This window comes from Ictidomys tridecemlineatus, chromosome 11 (assembly GCF_052094955.1).
Source record: "Ictidomys tridecemlineatus isolate mIctTri1 chromosome 11, mIctTri1.hap1, whole genome shotgun sequence".
Taxonomy (NCBI): domain Eukaryota; kingdom Metazoa; phylum Chordata; class Mammalia; order Rodentia; family Sciuridae; genus Ictidomys; species Ictidomys tridecemlineatus.
The window spans coordinates 97598272-97618870 of NC_135487.1; the positions used below are offsets into that span (position 1 = coordinate 97598272).

Below are 20599 nucleotides of genomic sequence, written 5' to 3' on the forward strand. Positions count from 1 at the left end.
TGTTGCCCCAAGGAATTTTCTGTGATGATGTGAATATTCTATATCTGTAGTATCAAGAAAGTATTTAATATTCATGCATGGTTTTTGAAATGCAGCTAATACTATAGCTAAGGAACTGATTTTTAAATTTTATTTAATTAAAATAAGATCATTTTCTAAGGGCTTGCTGTATCCAAAAGGTTAACAGGGTTTTAGCCCCCTAAAATACAGTCAATCAGAAAAATATCTATTTCTATCTAATAGAGAATATATACATTTTTGGTCCTGAAAACTTAGCAAAGATACAATTGTGTTAGTTATGTTTAAGAACCATAAATAAGTTTAAGTAGCTGCCATATGAGAACTAATTTTAAAGATTAAGGTTTTTATTCTGAAAAATATCAGCAGAGATAGTGAACCCTCTGTAATATCATACAGAATGTGTTTAGAATGAATAAACCTTTTCATTTTTACTCAAGGGAGATTTTTATCCTTGAATCCCAATAGGATATATTAACTATGAATTAAAGGCAGCTCTAAAGTGTACTTCAGAGGAAATATTTTGTGGAACACATAAAATTAACAGAGAGTAATTTCCAGCCTTATCCCAGATTTGGTGGTCCTGAATTTCCAATGTAAATATTAGAGGCATTCAGACTCAAATAAAGAATAAATGACAGAATAAAGAGTAAACAGAAAGAATAAAATGCCCAGGTATTCCAGAGAACCATCCAACAATATTGTTACATACCATATTTAAGAACTCAGAATAATAATTAAAAGAATACAGAAAAACATATATTATATCCTGAAAGCAGTATTCAAATAAAGATCATAATGTTAATTAAAAACATAGCAAATATGCTAAGATATAAAAGATGCAAGATATAAAGTCTAAAGTTGTTGTCTCTGAGAGAGCATGCACATAATGGAGTGAGATGACATTCAGTTGAGAAGACCACAGAAACCTTCTTAAAACAGGTAATATTTAAATTAATTACTGAAAAATGTAGGAATTCAACGGACATAGAGTAGTTTTCCAAATATTTTTAATTCACCTCCATGTAACAAAATAATTTTCTTAAACAGGTTATGGGCACATATATGCATAATTACAAGAAGGGGAAACCAAAGACAAACTAATGTGTTTAAGTCTCTTTTCTTGGAAAAAGTAAGTCAAAAGAATCCCATAAAAAGTCTGAATTTATTCTTCAAAAAGCATCAATAATTTAGAAAAATATAACTTATATCAACCACAACAGTGACAAATTTTCAATAAATTTTAAGAAAAAACTACCTGTCAAAAATTTTAAAAATTGGGGCTGGGATTGCGGCTAAGCAGTAAAGCACTCCCCTAGCATAGGCAGGATCCGGGTTTGATCCCCAGCGCCACATAAAAATAAAAGGCATTGTGTTGTGTCCATCTACACCTAAAAAATAAATATTAAAAAATTAAAAATCCATTTGTAGAACTATTTTGTGAAAAAAATGTAATTTTCATTTTGTAATGGAAAAATCACTACAGTATATTTGTTATTATCCCACTTATTTAAAATTATGATAAAGATTGAAGTCTTGAGCATTGAACTGCTTTCTGAAATAAACTAAATGTAAGCTTTTGAAAGTTAAAATTAAGGAAATATGTAAATTTGAAAAATCTGAAGGGTCATATATACACATGTAAGAAAAAATATAATCCCATCCTGAAGACATTTTGCAATTAAAATTATATTTTTTCATCCTTTTTTAATACTTACAAACTAAGTTATAATTTAGAAACAAAAAAATTATCAAAATCTACACACCAAGCATCATTACTTATTGTTTGAACACCCGTTTTATTATATTGTTAAATAACTTGCTTCACACAATTTAAATTCATTCATACTAATAAAGTCACACCATCATATTCTTTGTGTGCTTGATGCACATTTGTCTTATTTCTAATTTTATTAGGTCATAAATTACCTTGAGATGAACTCTGAAAATTTATTAATGACAAGTCCCAGCATTGAAATTCCTTGTTCAAACAAGATGGGGAATATTAGTTATCAATGCTCAACTATATTCCTGAAAGACTGAACATTTTCCAATTAGCACCAGCAGGGTAGAAACTACCTCTTTGAAAAGCATGCTCAATGCAGATTTCTCACCTGCCAGCTGTTCCCTAAGACAAATTTCAGATTCATTAGGTTGAGTAGGAGGAATGGACGGATCATAACAGATCTTAACAGGGCTTGGAGCTTCCCAGGCATATATTCAGTCATTATTATTTATAAATGTAAAAAAAGTTATTTGGGTTTTGTTTGTTCAATGTGTGCTTTGTTAAAACTGCAGATTACCTTTTCAATAAGTTGGTTTTACAATAGAATGTGTAAATGATTACTGAACAATTCAATACCTGATTACGAAGAAAGAAAAACACAGCTGGAAAAAAATAAGAATAATTGAAAAAAAAATTCACAACTAAATAATACAATCAACAATTTGTACTAAATAGAAATATATGGAATATTTCATCCATCAATGAGTAAATATACTTTCTTAACAACAATAAAATTCAAAGAGCTAAAACCACATTATAGTGACTATCAGAAGTATTCATTTCAAAAAGTTTAAAGAACATTCATATTCTCTGTAATATAATCAAACTGTATACTTCTAGGAAGTTTAGTGCATGTGATAGTCTTGAACAATTTCTCCTCTGCAAATGAAACTTTCTGTAGCAAATCAGCTGTCAAAGATACTAATTATAATTATGTCTTTATGATAACTTTCCATTGCTTAACATGACCTAGTCAGAAAAGTGTTTTGAGTTATATAAAGAAGTCTAACCAACAATCATGAGACTCTCTTACTTGACTGGGGGAAATGGGTCATTCAGGGTCAGTATCCACTTGTGATAAAGGGGTCTTAGAAAATGGAACTAGTAAAACACAAGCTTCCTCTGAATCATTGAAGATTTTGTGATTGGTACTATACCTACACTATCAGGGATTGTGCATTAAGAGCAGACACAACCCTATGGCACTGACTATTGTTTGAACATTTATTTGTCTGAGAGTCATGAACCATGAGACACCATTATCTCAGTTTGTGACTGTCAACAACATCCAGTAGAAATCACAACCTGGTGAAAAGCCCCTTTCCTGGGCTGGGAATAGGCAGTCAGCAGAAGTGCAGAAGAAGTAATCAATGGTACATTGATTCTTTGTTCATATCACATTTTTAAATGCCTGTTTTAGAAAATGCTTGAAATTGTTTCAAGTAGAAGACTATGAATTTTAAAAGACTATCTATAAGTCATTAAGTCTATATTTAAAAAGTTGTACGACAATTTCTATTTAATAACCAGAGAGCACTTATGCTTGAAATTGTTTCAAGTAGAAGACTATGAATTTTAAAAGACTATCTATAAGTCATTAAGTCTATATTTAAAAAGTTGTACGACAATTTCTATTTAATAACCAGAGAGCACTTATTATTACCCACCATTGAGCTAGGTACTTATTAAGTATTCATTTGCTGACACTAGTTTTTCCTTTTTCCCCACTTATTTCCTCTGGGAACTGGAGTATTTCTAGGTAGGTGTTCCAAGTTGCTTAATGAAGGTATCAATCACTATAATGCACAAGAACTACACATTGAGAGGCCTTGTCACCACCATGACTAATGTCACCTTGAGGGAAATAGCCACAAGCTGCCAGGACACACTTTATAATTTATATTGAAACAAATGCCTGATAAAGTATCTACAGAATTCCCAGAGATTGTTCTTCTGATTTTTCTTAATAAATTATAAGACCCACTGAACAGTAGACTCCTGAAATCATATAAAATGAAGTAGAAATCACGTAAGTTTGTATTCAACTTTTTCTGAGTCACCTGATAATGAATACTATGACATAGTTCACCTTAACAAAGTTCAATAAGACAAATATGGGGAATCAAGGCAGACACATGATTGTCATTTCTAAGTGCACATTATAAGTAAGAAGATTACCCTTGTGTACACACTGAAATAAAATCTGCTTTATCTACTACATTCACTCACTGAATAAAACATCTTTCTCTTTTTAAAACTCTTAGGTCACTTAAAACTAAAATTCCAAAGGTAAACTTTACTATGTCCACAGGAGAAATTCACTCTGAGTTAACAGGTGCATTCCATTCTTGTTCACCTTTTCAAACTGGAATTAAATTTAGACCACTAAGTGATTTCATGTAGGCTACTAAATGGCCCACAGAGACAAATAACTGTCAATCATGATTGATGTGGCTTTGGCAGGCTAGTTCTGGAGTGAAAGGTCTTAAATCCCACAACCACTGCTCTGAAATTTCCTGTTCTCCCCTAAAATATAAATAAAATAAATGTCCACAAGAGGTGCTGTGGTGAATTTCCTTCAGCAAACTGAAATGTCTGAGGTTGCATTAAGTAGCAAAGAAAAATGGTATAGTGAAAATTCCTTTGTATGTATACATCAGATAAAGTCCCTATTTACAAATTTCTTAAATTCAACTGCTACAAATGTAGATATGGTTTCATATATGATACCTTCTAGCAATGCAGGTGATGCAAATAACTGACACAGAGCATAATGTCTCAGTGGAAAATATCCTATCTTTGTGGATGCAATAGTCCATTATGAAATAAAGACTTTCCACATCTTTCAGAGCCTTAGCTACCACATAAGATAGACTCTGTAAAATACTGGAAAATTCTAAGAAATGAAGAAATTAAAGATTGCATATGCCCTCTTCTGGATAATAACTACAGAGTTGCAATTAATGTTTATACCTTCCTTTGCTTAGTCAAGTTTAAGAACTGAAAAGATTGTACTCCAGAAATAATAGCAAGGGGAGTGACTACAGGTATGAGATAATTAAGCCATTTAAGTGTCTTCATTCACTGGACATTTGTAGTCCCCACACAGACTTTGCAATCATTTTAACATCAGCATAACTAATATAACATAGGAGATTTTCCAACTTGGAGACAAAAATCTACTTTCCTATTTTTTTTAAAGAGAGAGAGAGAGAAAAATTTTTAATATTTATTTATTTATTTTTAGTTTTCAGCAGACACAACATCTTTGTTTGTATGTGGTGCTGAGGATCGAACTGGGGCCACATGCATGCCAGGTGAGTGCACTACCACTTGAGCCACATCCCCAGCCCTCTACTTTCATTTTTAAAAAGGGATGTCAATAAAGGTTATGCAAATAAGGATTCCAATTCCAGCTCTGCCTCTTGCTGAGTAACTTTGCGCACTTATGTAGCCTCTCTGATTCTGTTTTCTATATATAATTTAGAAATGGCAATAGAAACTGCTGATATGACTTTGAGAGGTTTAAATGAGATGTAGTATAACATTATGCACAGTATTTGGCATATAGGAAGTGATTGAAACTCTTAGTTATTATTTAGAATATATGCACAAGTAAGAAATTCATGCCCTAGATTATTTTTCTTCAACAAAAATGATATTTACCCACTTTCAGGAATACTGAGTCAATTCAAGTATGATTCACATTTCTCCATTGACAATTTCCACATTCTCAGGCAGTTATCTGATAATCTGATGACTTTTATGAAACTAGATTTAGATAATGATTCTTATTGTTTTACATCTATTTCCTTCTAAAAGGATTAGCAGAGTTCTTTGGAGATGTGGCACGCAACCTTCAATAATATTTTGTCTGAGGTCACTGCAATACTGAAGTTAGCACATTAATCTCAACAGAAATTTTTGTAAATCAACATTACCAGAGGGTGTTTTAATTTACGGACATGTATCACAGCACATTTGTGTCTCTGAGAATGACCAGTAACCTAGATCTCCACTCAGAAGAGTTCCCCCATCTGCACAGAATATCTTATATGTACTTGAAAACCAGAGACATTTATTTACCTCAGTGAAGTAGAGAAAGGTGTTGAGTCTCCTACTTTCTGTTGGAGTCTTCTTTCTTCACATTTAAAGAGGATTATAACTTTACCTTGACTTATTGACATCAATTTTGGTTTAATTCAGTTGTCTCTGAGAGTTTCAAAATGAACTTTACATATAAATTAATCTCAGAGTATATTATTTAAAATGCTGAAAATTGGAATGCTGAGATTGATCATGCAGTTTCAAAACAGAAGCAAGAAAATAGCTCCTCCGACCAAGCCTGCACTTAGGAAGTTTAAATATGTGGTCAATGAGCTCTACAAATCTTGCAAATAGGGATAAACTGATTATACATTTGATTTATTCAGAAGATAAATAAGCAGGAGGATAGATGTCTAGCATTCTTTTTAGTTCTCACTGATATTAATAACTGAATTCAATGGATACCTCCATATCAGCACTGCCAACCAACCTCCACCCCTACCAATCAAGAAGATAGGAATAAAATTTTCTTTTCAGATTTTTGAAATAATTTTATAACAGCATTCATTGGCAAATCCATTGCTTTTAATGATAATATGATGAATTTTGTTGAGAGTCAAACTCTTGACAAGAAGTAGTCAGATTCTGCTACAGGAGAAAATCTTTCTGGTAAGTTAACCTTTGTAAGAGGCTTTGTCATACCATATGAGTAGGAAATAGATTTTTTCCCCCTTGTGTCAATTCAAAATTTATTCCATCTTATAGACTGTATATGGAGAATTTTTCTTGTCCTTTATGTGCAGAGTGATTGTTACCCTTTCTGTCATGACCTAACAATCTAAACCAAATAGAAGGATCTATGTACATTAAGTAGGCTGGATTATACAATATGGCAGAGATTATCACATTTACAAAAGGAAGAGAAGCACAAATTTGAGAAACACAGATACTCAGTAAATAATTTGAATTACATAGTTGATAATGGTATGCTTCAAATCTCTCATAATCTTTAAGAACAATGTTAAAAGGAATATAAACTCAATAACAAATTAAGGGTTATGTAATTCTTATTTCAAATGGAATTCAGTATTTTATGATGGCCTATAAAAACATTCCTTTAGGGCTGGAGTTGTACCTCAGTGGTATAGCACTTACCTTGCAAGTTTGAGGAACTGAGTTTGATCCTAGCACTACATAATAACAAATAAAGACATTGAGTCCATATACAACTAAAAATTTAAAAAATATATATATATGGTAGCACTACTATACATGATAGATTCAAACATAAAAGTAAAGCTATGGACAAGGAGTGGTTTCTACTGTATGAGGAAAAAGCCAGTTTTTTACTAAAGTATATTTAGAAATAATAGCTATCACTATGTAGGTATTGTTTAGTTGATAGCTGTGGCTTATTCAGTAAGACAAAACTGAATAACATTTTGGATTATAAACACAAACACTAATGCCCTCAATTTTCCCCAAGATTTATACAAAAAAACATAGGTATTAAAATATATATAAATAGGTTTTGTGGGCATGAAAGTGCAGAACCCCAAATGATTTTTAAAGAGTGCTAATACTCTCTTACCTACTGCATATTCAGCAAGCATTATTTATAGTATTGTCTGATTGTCCCCAAGGTTCTGTAAAATATTTACATATAACAAGTACTTCTAGGGAACCATCAGTAGAACTACAAGGACTCCCTAGAGGACTTTCTCATCTATAATAACACCTCCACTTGCAAAACCATGTCTTCAATGTAGTCCACACCTGCAGGCCACAATCTACACACAACACAAAGCCTATTCAGAATCTGGACTAAAGTCATGCAATGCCTATTATCAGACTGAGGCAAAACTGGTGCTACTCTGGTTTTAAAGTATGCGTCCCTCCAAAATGCCTATGCTGGAACTTATGCCCCAATGTGACAGCATTAAGAAGTGGAAGCTTTCAGAGGTGATTAAATCACAAAGGCAGAGCACTCATGAATGGGATTAGTGACCTTAGAAAAGACCTAGAAGGAAGTAGCTCAGCCCCTCAGGTTCTCCAGCCTGCCCTCCCTGTCAAACCTGCTGTCTTGGAAGCAGAACCAGGTCCTTACCAGAAATCAAACCTGCCAGTACCTTGACTTGGACTTCCCAGACTCGAGAAATAAATTTCTGTTCTTTATAAATTACCTGATCTCTAGGATTGCTGTATGTATACACATGGATGTATAACCAATGTGACCCTGCAATCTGTACAGGTGGAAAAATGAGAATTCATACCCTATTTGAATCAAATGTATGATATGTCAAGATCATTGTACTGTCTTGAGCAATAAATAAATAAATTAATTAATTAATTACCTGATCTCAGATATTTTGTTATAGCAGAGGAAATGGTCCAAGGCAGATACCTACTGTTACATTTTAAACACAGTGCAGGTCAAATGAAATGTAGCATTTAAAGACCTTAACGCATTGAAAATTCTTGTGATACTTTAATCAAAGCAGAATCCTAAGTCCTAAATCAGAATGGTATAATGAAAGTAGTAGCCTGAGAATCATGATCTAAGGCAAAATGTGTAGCATTCTTGATTTCCTCCAAGTAGAATGGATTGCCCTTTTAATTGGACCAAATAATAAAGCAAACTTTGAAAATTTCTTTTTGTGTCAAAAAACAAATTATAGATAGCTTTCACAGTACTTGACATATGGTAATCATGCAATAAATGTTAATTATAAGCATATATCTCATACTGTGGTTCCTTTTAAGTTTTTTTATATAAATAACATTTTATATTTACATAGGAATTTGAAGTTCACAAAATGCTTCATTATTATTATCTCTTTGATTCTTATATAAACCTTGTGAAGAAGATGGGACTTATTATACTGGTTTTGGTTTACACAGAAAGCAACTAAGCTGAAAGTCTGGTGACACTGATCATACATCTACAGTGCAAAATCCAAGATCAGTAACATTTAACTCACCACTAAATGTAACTCTATCTGTGTTTCATCTTACTACAAAACAACTGAGTTAACTTTATCATTGTATTAGTGTTACCTTATTAATTAGAGGGTCTTATTTTCTTCTCAAGGTGTGTTAACTTGAACATCACATGATATTCTAATTCCTGTGGGAATAATAATCTCTGAAAAATAGTGTTTGGGAAGTACTGAAGGACCTTTTCATCTATCTAACACAACTTTCCTCCATTTTTCCTCTGAATCATTTCCCTTTACAATGATAGCAACAAGAGTATATTGATTTTAATGCATCAGGTTAACAAGTTTTTATTTTAATTCATCAACACAGACTCTTAGAAATGTCAGTCATCAATCTATTGCCAGGTACCAACTGGTGAAATATATATCCCAAATTTTCCTCCTTCAGAAAAGATTAGAAATGCATATAAGGCCTACCAAAGAGGAAAATCAACAGCACAGTTCAGTTAACTGAAATATACTGTCCTCGGGATCTAATAATTATTGAGCAAAACATAAACTCAAATAAGCTGCTTGCAATTGCCTACAACAATGTCCAGAACCACAGCTGTGAGCTATCCACTATGGATGCAGGGTGAGACCTTCTCTGTGCTAAACATCTCCCCTGCTGTTGGAGAAAAAATAAACTTCTGGGAGCTATAACGTCACTCAGGCTTATCTCCCATGTCACAGAGCAACAAGGGGCAAACAAAAACCTTATGCAATTAATGAGACTTGACAATCCATCCTTGATAGCAAATTAATATACTTCATAGTTTCATTTCCTTCTGATTGCAAGATGCTAACCATATGCCACGGTCTGAATTCTAGACTGACAGCCTAATAGTATATCTTACCCAGCCACAGTTTCTATGCATTGTTTCCTTGGAGAGCTGCACACTTAGAGAATGCATAATTAGACTTTGGTAGTTGATACTTCAACAATTAAACAGATTAAATAGGGTCCTGCATGGGACAATAATAGCTGCATTTAATGAGCTGATAATGATTATTAATACAATTATGCGCACCTGCAGTCAATAAGGAAAAATCTAAGCAAAACTGTACATTCAAATAATCATCATATATAAATGATGGATGAATGAGCTCTGGGAATAGTCTCCTGATCACTGTAGAATTTGTTGCAGTTGCTTACTTTAAGAAAAGGAGATGGGGCAGGGAAAGGCAGAATAGAAACATAATGAGCAATGGAAACTCCCCATCATTAACTTACCAGGTGATGAAAAATTAACCTAATTCTATAATATGTTCTAGGTATTTTGTCAAAGTACAGGTAGCACTTTCAAGGTAAATACCAGCTAGGTGACAACCCTACTCGGATTGCATAAGTATGTACAATTGAGGGTTACGTTGAGCTCTGCTGTGTGACAGATTTCACATATAGAAACTTAAACTGGTTTTTGGTTCCTTGAGAAGAGAATAAAATATCCATTATCCTGAAAATTTAAAAAGCAGATTGGTTTAGGCTAAACAAATTTTATCCAAAAATGATATTTCAACTAGGAAAAATTCAACTAGACTATTTAAAAGTAAAATTGCATAAATGTGGAATTTATAAAATCTGCTAAATAAGATGCATTTTAAATAAAATACAAAGTCCATTGTGACCCAATATAACATACGTATTTTTCTTAAATTTGAAAATTGGTTTTTATACTAATGATAATTGTGAAAACTAACCATAAAGTTCCTTTTCCTAAAAAAAGTTATTTCACTTAAAATAACTAAGTATATTTATAGAATATCAAATATATAATAACTGGTATTTCACAAAATGTTTAAATTATTAGTATTATAAAAAATAACAATTTGAATTATACACTTCATCTGGACAATGAAAATTGAGGCCGATCATACTTAGAAACACATCAGAAAACCCAGAGAATGGTGTCATTCTAATGTCATGGTGCATTTGTCAGTGCTACCATTACAAAAGTAATTATGGAGTTGTACATCTCAATATGCTAGTAAATACAGAGAAGATTTAAAACACAGAAAAACAAACACTGTAGCTCAGAGGTAGAGTGCTTGCCTAGCACATTTGGAGCCCTGAGTTTGATTCTCAGCACTGCATATAAATAAATAAAATAAATAAATAAAAGCTTAAAACACATTGTAATTACATGAGTAAAAAAATTAACATAAATAAAATATACAAAACATGGCTGTATTTTCTTAATTCAGAAAAGAGTATATCACTGCAGTGTTTTGTACAAACACTAGTTTTTCCTATACTTCCACACATAAAGCAACCTTCAATGACAATAAATATACTGTGGATGGCACTAGTGATAATGATTTCTATGCTACATTCAAAGTTAGTAACATGAAACGCAAAAGTACTAAAAAAATGATCTGAGCTGGTTTGACAGCCAGAATCAAAGATTATTATCTTATATCTTCTTGTTATTCTTTTGAATAATTATAATATATGTGTGTGAGGTTGTATATTCTGAACTTAGTCCTATCAACAAAATTAATTATTTGACAGAACTAATTATTTTGAGATTAATAATCCACAGGTAGGAATAGAAACATTTTTATATGCAGACCTGGCTTCCAGGCCATGTGTCAGAACACCCAGCATCACATTTAATTCCCATTAGTGAGTCCAGTCATTATTTTAATATGATTATACAGTCTTGTAAAATGTCCTTTTTTATGAAAAGCAATCAGTTTTCATCTAATAACATTTTAGATGCCAAGTATTTAGAAGTGACTCTGAAGAACAAAGTTATTTCCTGAAAATGTTCATACTAACATACAAATTAGCATCAGACTGAAGACAAGGACAAAACAAAATCAAATATAAAGACTGGATTTAAAATGCCACTACTAATACCAGATTAATTTTGAATATTCCTTTTGTACTGGAGTATTTATCACAAAAAGAACATTTCTAGTTTAACATCTACAGAATAAATTTTTAAATAGCAATCCTTAAAATAGTTCATTTGAAAATATATAGAGAAATGTAATAAGCATGCATAAATGTTTTTCATCAGATTTGATTACAAACTGATTGTAGATATTTATAAGTTATTCACTCTTGATTATCAGTAAAGTTTGCTAGATGTCATGAAGTAAAAGACCAGAAAAAAGATTCTAGAATAAACACTGCCACTGGAAAAGACACTGAAAGGTAGCCGTTTGCAACATTTTGAAAATCTGCTTTCATATTTAAGTTTTATAAGAAGCAGTTTTAAGTATTACATACATGATGATAAATTTATACTTGTCTCCTGTAGTCCTGAATTTGGTACAAAAAAAACTACTTTAAAATCACATCAAGGGCTGGGGATGTGGCTCAAGCAGTAGCGCGCTCACCTGGCATGTGTGCGGCCAGGGTTCGATCCTCAGCACCACATACAAACAAAGATGTTGCGTCCGCCGAAAAATAAAAATAAATAAATAAATATTAAAAAAGATTCTCTGTCTGTCTCTCTCTTTTAAAAAAAATCACCTCAAATTGAGAACAGTGATTTTGTTTTGTTTTTTCCTTTTGATAAATGAGCATGTGTTTTGCAATCTCTCAATTCACAGGAGTACAAAGTTAGACCCTGAATATGACTTGTGGCTGTCTTTGCCTTCCTTCAGAGGTCCCAAATCACAATGAAGAAGTACATCGTAACACAGTACTGTAACACAGTTCAACTCAATAGTTGAACACTTACAAAATATGACTCCTTAACTGGTTAAAATGTAATCATATTCGTCAATATTATTTAAGATTAAAAATAATTCTCATATCTTACTACTGATTTTTAATTATCACCCATCATTTTGTTTCTTTAATACTTGGTATATTTCTCTTAAAAAAACATTGGGAAAGGACAGTTTCATTGAGATAAGGACAAGAACAAAAATTATTGAGCTCTATGGAAACTATGACGATTAAACAGACAGCAGTTCAAACACCTCTTACTTTCTTAGCTAAAGGTACTATTGATGGGCACATCAAGTACTAGGAAGGTAAAAGTGCATTGTGCTAACAGACATGAGAGTTGTATTTAAAGTAGTGTGTTAATAAGCACTGAAGAGATCCATTAGTAACTGCAATGAGGTTGTTTTAGTCAAAGGGAGTAATTAATAGAATTATGAATAATCGTTGTTATTCAATTCAACCCCAGAAAATGATATTGAATATGAAAAGACAGACTTGATATTATCCAATAAAGTAATGTTTGGCAAGTATTAATGTCAGACTAAAAAGGAGTTGATTGTGTATATCTCTAAGTTAAATACTACTGCATAATTGTTGAGTAACTTCTACAAGTGTTTTATTTGTAAGAAGGTTTTTTTTTTCTTTAAAGGTGGGAAGACACAAATTGCTATTTGCTTACAGTATTTCAAACTTTCACAAATAGTGAGGATGGAGGTTAAGAACATAATGTTGAATCAAATGTTCTAATAAAGACAAAAAATGTAAAGAAATCTACAAGTGCTGCAAGACTACTTATTTCTCAGTTCAGAAATTGATTTATGACATTAATGACAGCTCATTGTTAAAAAAAATTAAGACTAACTCTGATAGTAGGAATTTTTGATAAGATACTGAAATTGATCTTTTCTTTCACTTAATAAAATTAATTCACTTTCTGCATTCCCTTCTGCTTTCTATCTCCCTTTTCACCTTCCTTCAAATACATTAATAGATTAAATATATTAACAGAATTTTCCATGAAATATATTAGCAGATTTGTCCATTCTCATTGACTTTCTATACTCATTTGACAGCCCCCCAGCCTTCAGTGCCAAAAGGGAGAACTAAAATAACAAAATGCTTGGCTCCAGAAATTACTCTAGGCAACAACTTCTGTCTTCTGTCCATTCTTTTTCAGTTCATCTCCTATTGACCCATGAGCAGTCTATCCTCCTTTCCTTTGGCACCTTGGAGAGTTCCCTGGCTTTGAGTCAGCTTATACTGAGGTGGAAGCTATAAAATTGCCCCAGTAAGCAGAGAGGACTGTGTAAAGGCAAATTCAAAACCTTTTTCATGGTGAGAAAGAGATGAAAGGCTTAGAACCCTCATAAATTAATAAATTCTTCTAATCACAATTCTGAAATAGTATTCTTCGTTTATATTCATATTTATCTTTCCAGAGCTCAGATCTTCAACAATTATTATAATAGTATAATTATTATTCATTTCCTCCTCAATTCACTTAACTACATATACACACATACAATAAAGGACTCTAATAACTCTATCAATGCAATTTCACAGAAAGTATACCTGACTGCATTATTGTCATTAAAATCATTCAATATCACTCTTTGTTTTTAGAAAAATTCTATTTGGGGGGTTGGCGTTTCATGACTTGGATCCTTTTCCCTAATTTGACCTGCTTCTTTGCATTTTAAAACAAAAATGCTAATTCTAGTGTTGCAAACCACTTTGGGTTCTCTAGATGGTCAAGCTTGGGTATTTCTGTGTACCTTCAGTCCCTTACTCCTTAATATGGCATTTCCATTGCCTTATAATTCCTGCCTCATACCATGTCATCACCTGATTCCTACCTAGCTTTCTAAAGTGAGTCTATCAATGGGATTTTCTGATAACTGGTACTTACAATTCCCTCAGCTGATCTTTCTAGGTGATTCTATGGCACTCTGCTAATTCCTATCCAACAGATACGAAAGTGCACAAATTCATTTTCTGCTTGCCACTTTATGCAACTATACCACACACCACCTGAGGGTCTTACATCTTGTATGTTTGAATTCCAAGCACTTTGTCACAGTAAATGCACAAAAAATGTTTGCCAACTGCATGCCATAAACTTCAGATACTAAAATATTAAAAATTTCATGTATGAAATTTCAAACTTAAGTTTGAAAATATGAATATTTATAATGTTAGGAAAAAGTTTCCCTTTTAGAGTCTTTCTATTTGACTAACTGGATTCTAAACTGGATATCAGAGCTCTTAGAACATGAGGCAACAACAAAAGCCAGGGACACTTAATACAGGAACTTTTCTCTACATACTGGACTTCCATAATACATCTCTGTGTTCTATAGATCAAAGAAAGCTCCCAAATACATAGCAATTCTGGATGTTGAGAAACTTTAAAAAAGGAATGTCCAAAAGAATATCATTTCAATAAAACACAGAAGTCAAGGGGAAGAGAAAAGGACGAATAGCCAATAGTAGTGAGTGACATCTAATATTATGATGATAAGATGGAGACAAAATAGTCTTTATGCTCATTTATAATATGAAAATACTACAGTTTATATAGCATAAGAATGAGAGATTAAATAGAATATCAAGCATAATAGACAGAAGAACCAATTTAAAATCATGACTACACAAGGTATTTGTGACTAAATTATTAAATATATCTTATTCAGCTTTACATGGTTTCCTTTATTTTGGTAATTTAGCTCAATGTCAGTATTTCCCTTCAAATTACTGAAAATAACTTAAAAACACTTTGGAAGATATTAAACAGTTAAAAGCATACACTACTTATAATTCTTACTAATTCCACACTTAAATGTATGACTTGTAAAGTTGTTAGTACATATTATTTTAGAAACAAAAAGTTGTCACCCACATCTTTCTCTAGCTGGGCCCAGTTTTACCTTAGAAATTGTATTATTTTAGGAAGTCAACTGAGTGGTCTCCCAATTATGCAACAGTGTGACGAAAAATCACCCTTCTGTGAATGGGGACAGAGATATTTGACCTTCAGTGTTTTGACTGAAGCTTCCCTGACCATTAGTTCCTTTCTGTGTAGAAATGATTGTAGCAAAAGGACAAGGAGCCTGCTGGGAAGAAAAGGAAGATAGTTCAGAGGTCAACATCCAGAGCCTGCAGAGACTCTAAATTCCAAAGCCACTTCCAGCACCAGGGGACAGGAGCATTGGAACATGGAAACTTGTGTGCAGCATATTTTGAGCTCATCAACTTACATTTGTGTATTCTTTAGAATGAAAAAAACTCCAAACTAATAAAATTCTGCAAGTTGTGAGGGTCCCAAACAGTTGATATTAGACTTCTTGGCAAAAAGGAGAGAACTCATGCCATTAATTGGACAAGTACAATATTCAAATGTATTTGTACTACCAAACTTGTGAAGCAGTTCATACAGCTTATGCTGAAGAAGAAAAATAGCATTTGTAAAACTCATTTCCAGATATGAAATATTTTTACTACAAAGACATCTGTCTCTGTATAACAAAGTTATAAATTATCTGGGGAAAAATTATTTCCTGTAACTCTACCTTGTATGGATACTAAAGCATCAATCATATTTCTTCTACAAAATGCTATTTTGGTTCCAATATTAATAAATATAAACCTATTTCCTCTGTTGACCTGTCAGTCATGTTAAAACAACTGCTGCCTTAGTAATGCTTTTCTCAGACAGCATGTACATCCTAGCCAAGCTAGATTAATTTTATCTGCTTTCCTGTTTCTCTCTAACACAGTACAATAAATTAATTCAATATGAAGTAAACTTTAACATATCCAAATTTTTGTACATGTAACAGATATGGTATTTGTAAACTTTTTTTTTTTTGAGGGAAAAGGTAGCTTAAATTTTAGGTTTTTCAGTCACTTAATCTGTATTAATTACTACATTCTTGCTTTGAAGCTTAAAAGCAGCCATAGGCAATATGTACATGAATGATCATGGTTATTCTAACAAAAGTTTATTTACAAAAACACTCATAACACGTCAGATTTGAAATGTGGGACCACGGTTTTTTTTGATCCCTTTCATGTATTAAAATACTGGGAAATAATACATAAAAGAACGTGCAGTAAAGCAAACCATGACTAATAGAAGTAAATACAAAGAATTTCTAGGACATAAAGTATATTTACCTCAGATTTGTTATTATTATCTCATAATTAAGTGGCCTACAAATGGTTGAATAATGGAAATACTCTACCAGCATGCAGGCAATTCTAACCTAGGTCAGCGAAAACCACATTGCCTCTCAAAAATTCTTTGTTGGGGCTGGGGATGTGGCTCAAGCAGTAGCACACTTGCCTGGCATGCATGGGGCACTGGGTTTGATCCTCAGCTCCACATAAAAATAAAATAAAGATGTTGTGTCCACTGAAAACTAAAAAATGAATATTAAAAAATTCTCTCTCTCTCTCAAAAAAATTTCTTTATCAAAGGTCTGAACAATTGCTTTGATAATTGTTGAATTTTAATAGTATACCTGCAATTTTCAGATTATCATCTTTTTACTAGTGATCCTTAAGTTGAGGAGTAAAAAAAAAAAACTGTATTGAATGTGGGTCTTAATTGAGACACCTTCATTACACAGTCAAGAGTGTGTTCATGAAGTTTTGATGTCCTCTGCACCACTTCAGGCAGAGTTCATATCCACAGACCATGTGATACTACCTATCCCTGCATTAAAACTACAGATTACATGAGCTATTCCTCACTGGGCATACAGTGTGAATAATGCAAGATGAACACATTCTAGACATCTGCTGGACAAATTTGTTCTTCTTAACCACACTGTCTTCTATACCTAAATGTTTGTTTGGAGATACATCTTATGTTAAGTGCTCTTACCACAATAAAATAAAATTTAAAATCATAATAGATTAAATATAAAACAGACATTATATTATTATAAACAGAAAGAAACAGAATTTGAGTTACTTCACTTCTGTCATTCAATATAACAACTTGATTTTTTTACACTTTCTGGAATTTATTGTGAAATAAGGTTTTTAATGTATCTTTCAAAATCGATTTTTCTTTTTAAAATGTTCTGTTTGTTATTCATGTTTGAGAGAACCTGCCCTTTACTAGTGTTCTACTACAGCAAGTCCTTCCAGTTCACCCCGACATGTCACACCTCCCTGCCTTTGCTTAGGTTCTTCCCCTGCCAGGATCCTTCCACTTGATGAGCTCTTTCTCCTCTGAAAAACACATTCAGAATTATTCTCACTCTCTTTGGATACCCTATAGCATTTTCTCTTTCAAATATTTTGTTTTAGTTGTAGTTGGACATAATACCTTCATTTTATTTTTATATGGTGCTGAGAATCAAACCCAGCTGAGCCACAACCCCAGCCCACCCTACAGCATTTTAAAAGTATCTGCATTATTCTGCAGTGATAATTTACTAGATTATAGACTAAGGTTTTGGTTTTACATATTTATTTTACTTTCAAAAACTCTTAAAATGATTAGGACCTTGTCTCCTTGCACTGGATTTCCTATCGCCTAGTCTTATCTCTCATAGAAGAGAAACATAAGTAAATATTTGTTAAATGAATGAGTTTATTGGAAGGTCTATCTATTTTGATTTCTAAGGTGCTATCTATTGTAACACTGTCTTTCAAGTCGACAAAAGTTCTTCAGAAAAGAAAAACTACATTAAACATTTACCAATTTAAAAAGGCGCCTTAATTTAGGGAATATGAAAATGGAAAAATATTTACATATCTGAATTTATGTAATCCAATAATGTCTAGAAAAGAGACTAAATATATTAAAATAAAGCATGTGCACACAAAAAAATTAGTGGAAAACAAAATATTCCACAATAAAACTGCATCTTCTGTTTTAGAAAATAGTATTGCATGGAAATGTTGCTTTTGTTTAGAAAAAGTTTTTAGTTCTAACCCAGTATGTTTTCTCTCTAAGCAGTTTTTTGCAAAAATACAACTGCTTTCGTTTCTCCCTTCTTTCTTGATAGTTACTTCATTCCCAAGTAATTATCTCATCCTTTCATCAATTATTACATTTCCCACCTTTCATTCAGTTAATGATGCCTTTGCTTGGTTGCCTATATGTAGAACTAAGATTAAGGATAAAGGCATATTATTTAAGTGAATTGCAATCATTTATGTTATTATTAAATGGAGAGCAAAAGACTGTTAAGGTGAAGTTGGAATTTCTGGATTATTACCATCGTGTGGAAGTTATTAATCAGCTACATCACAATGGCCTGATAGACCATAATAACTCAGAAGACTTCAATTATGTCACAAGGTCTACACTGCTGCAACAACTAACACTCTATGTCTCCAGAGGGTGAAAGAGGAAAGTATGTACCTAGTCTGGTGTTCGAAAATTTATGTCTAATCTGCAGAGAAAAAAAGTAATTTAAGATCACTGTTTTTAGAGTATTAACTTCATACCATAGCCCTGTAAATTAGGAAAAAAATAAAATTACATTTAATGATAAGAAACTAGAAATTGAAATAATTTTATATTTATTTTAAATGCTAAATGTTCACACATACTTAATTTCATTTTGATGAAATTCTAATTCTCCAATTTTTAAATCTTGAAAATATGTTCAAAGTATACTATAAGAAATCAAAATCATTATCTTTAACATTAAGATGTTCATTTAGACACAATATAGAATAATATAGCTCATATTAATTATCCTCCAACTCTAGGCACAAAATCAATATGCTATTTTCACTGTGTGGCTAGTAAGGGCAACAATTAGTCAACAGTGAATCAGTTACCTATAAGAGTGTTATCAGTATTATAACAGTACACAAACTATTATATTTATGCTATAGTACAATAAATTATTTGGTTAGTTTGTAATTCTTTCAAGGATGAGTATATTAGCGGAGATCATTTTATACCTATAAGAACAAGATTAGATACATAGTTCCCTATAGCAATTTAAAAACAAAACCCAAAGCACATTTTTAAGAAAACGTGCTCCAAGATACTCAGTTCCTTACTGAGTGTGTCTGCTTCCTGTGGGTCTTGCTTCATGACCATTTTGTGCAGCTTGTGTGTGTCTAGTTACAGACAGAGATTTTTAAGGTTGCTAAATGTTGAATGGAATTTCAGTGGCTGCTTGACTGCAGAAGAGCATAGATAAAGGGTGTGATTATTTCACAGCTAAAAGAACACAAAGATATTACTTAAGCATAAATCGGCACAAAAAAATATCAAAAATGAAATTGATGATGTTCAATATTCAATATAACTATACAAGCAAAGGCCGTTTACTACAGACTCATATGATTAATATGAAAATAACCTTATTACACAGGACACTTTTTCAATAGAAATACCTATCACGAGATTCCATACTTAACATCATTTGAAAAATTAAAACAAGGGAAAAAACTATTATTTCTTTGTTCTCAATAATGTGATTCTATCACAAAGATTATTATTTTAAATTTTTTCTGGTTTGCTTAAGTATTAATGTAAAGCATAAGCTTATTAATTGAAGAAAAATTCACTATGCAATAACAATTGCTTGAAATAAATTTGCATATAACAATGCAGAAAGATATTAGGATCACATGGTCATGCAAAAGTGCCTCTCTTTTTTTTGGTGGGGAGGGAGGGGGGCATACAATGGACTTAACTCAGGGGCACTTGACCAGTGAACCACATCCCTAGCCCTATTTTGTATTTTACTAGAGACAAAATCTCACTGAGTTGCTTAGCACCTCTCTAAATTGCTGAGGCTGGCTTTGAATTAGAGATCCTCCTGCCTCCACCTCCAGAGCCACTGCAATTACAGGAGGGCGCCCCCATGCCTGGCCAAAAGTTCCTTTCTTAATTTTCAGGATTTTTTCTCCTTTTAAAAAACAATTTACCAAAACTACACTGTTTTATCTCGCTCCAGTTTGAATGCCAACCATCAAGAGTACAAATAGTAAGAAATGCTGACAAGGATGCAGGGAAAAGGGAACAGGGACCCTCAGTGGAATCCTGTATTGATACAACCACTATGGAAATCAATATGAAGGTTCTTCAATGGTGTAGTCATA

At 32.5% G+C, this 20599-nt stretch overlaps 1 pseudogene; it reads left to right on the top strand.

Annotated features, from left to right (window-relative positions):
- Nucleotides 1-12737: 12737 nt before the first annotated feature.
- The window catches only part of LOC144368620 (autophagy-related protein 16-1-like), a 28239-nt pseudogene continuing 20377 nt past the window's right edge, over nt 12738-20599 (top strand).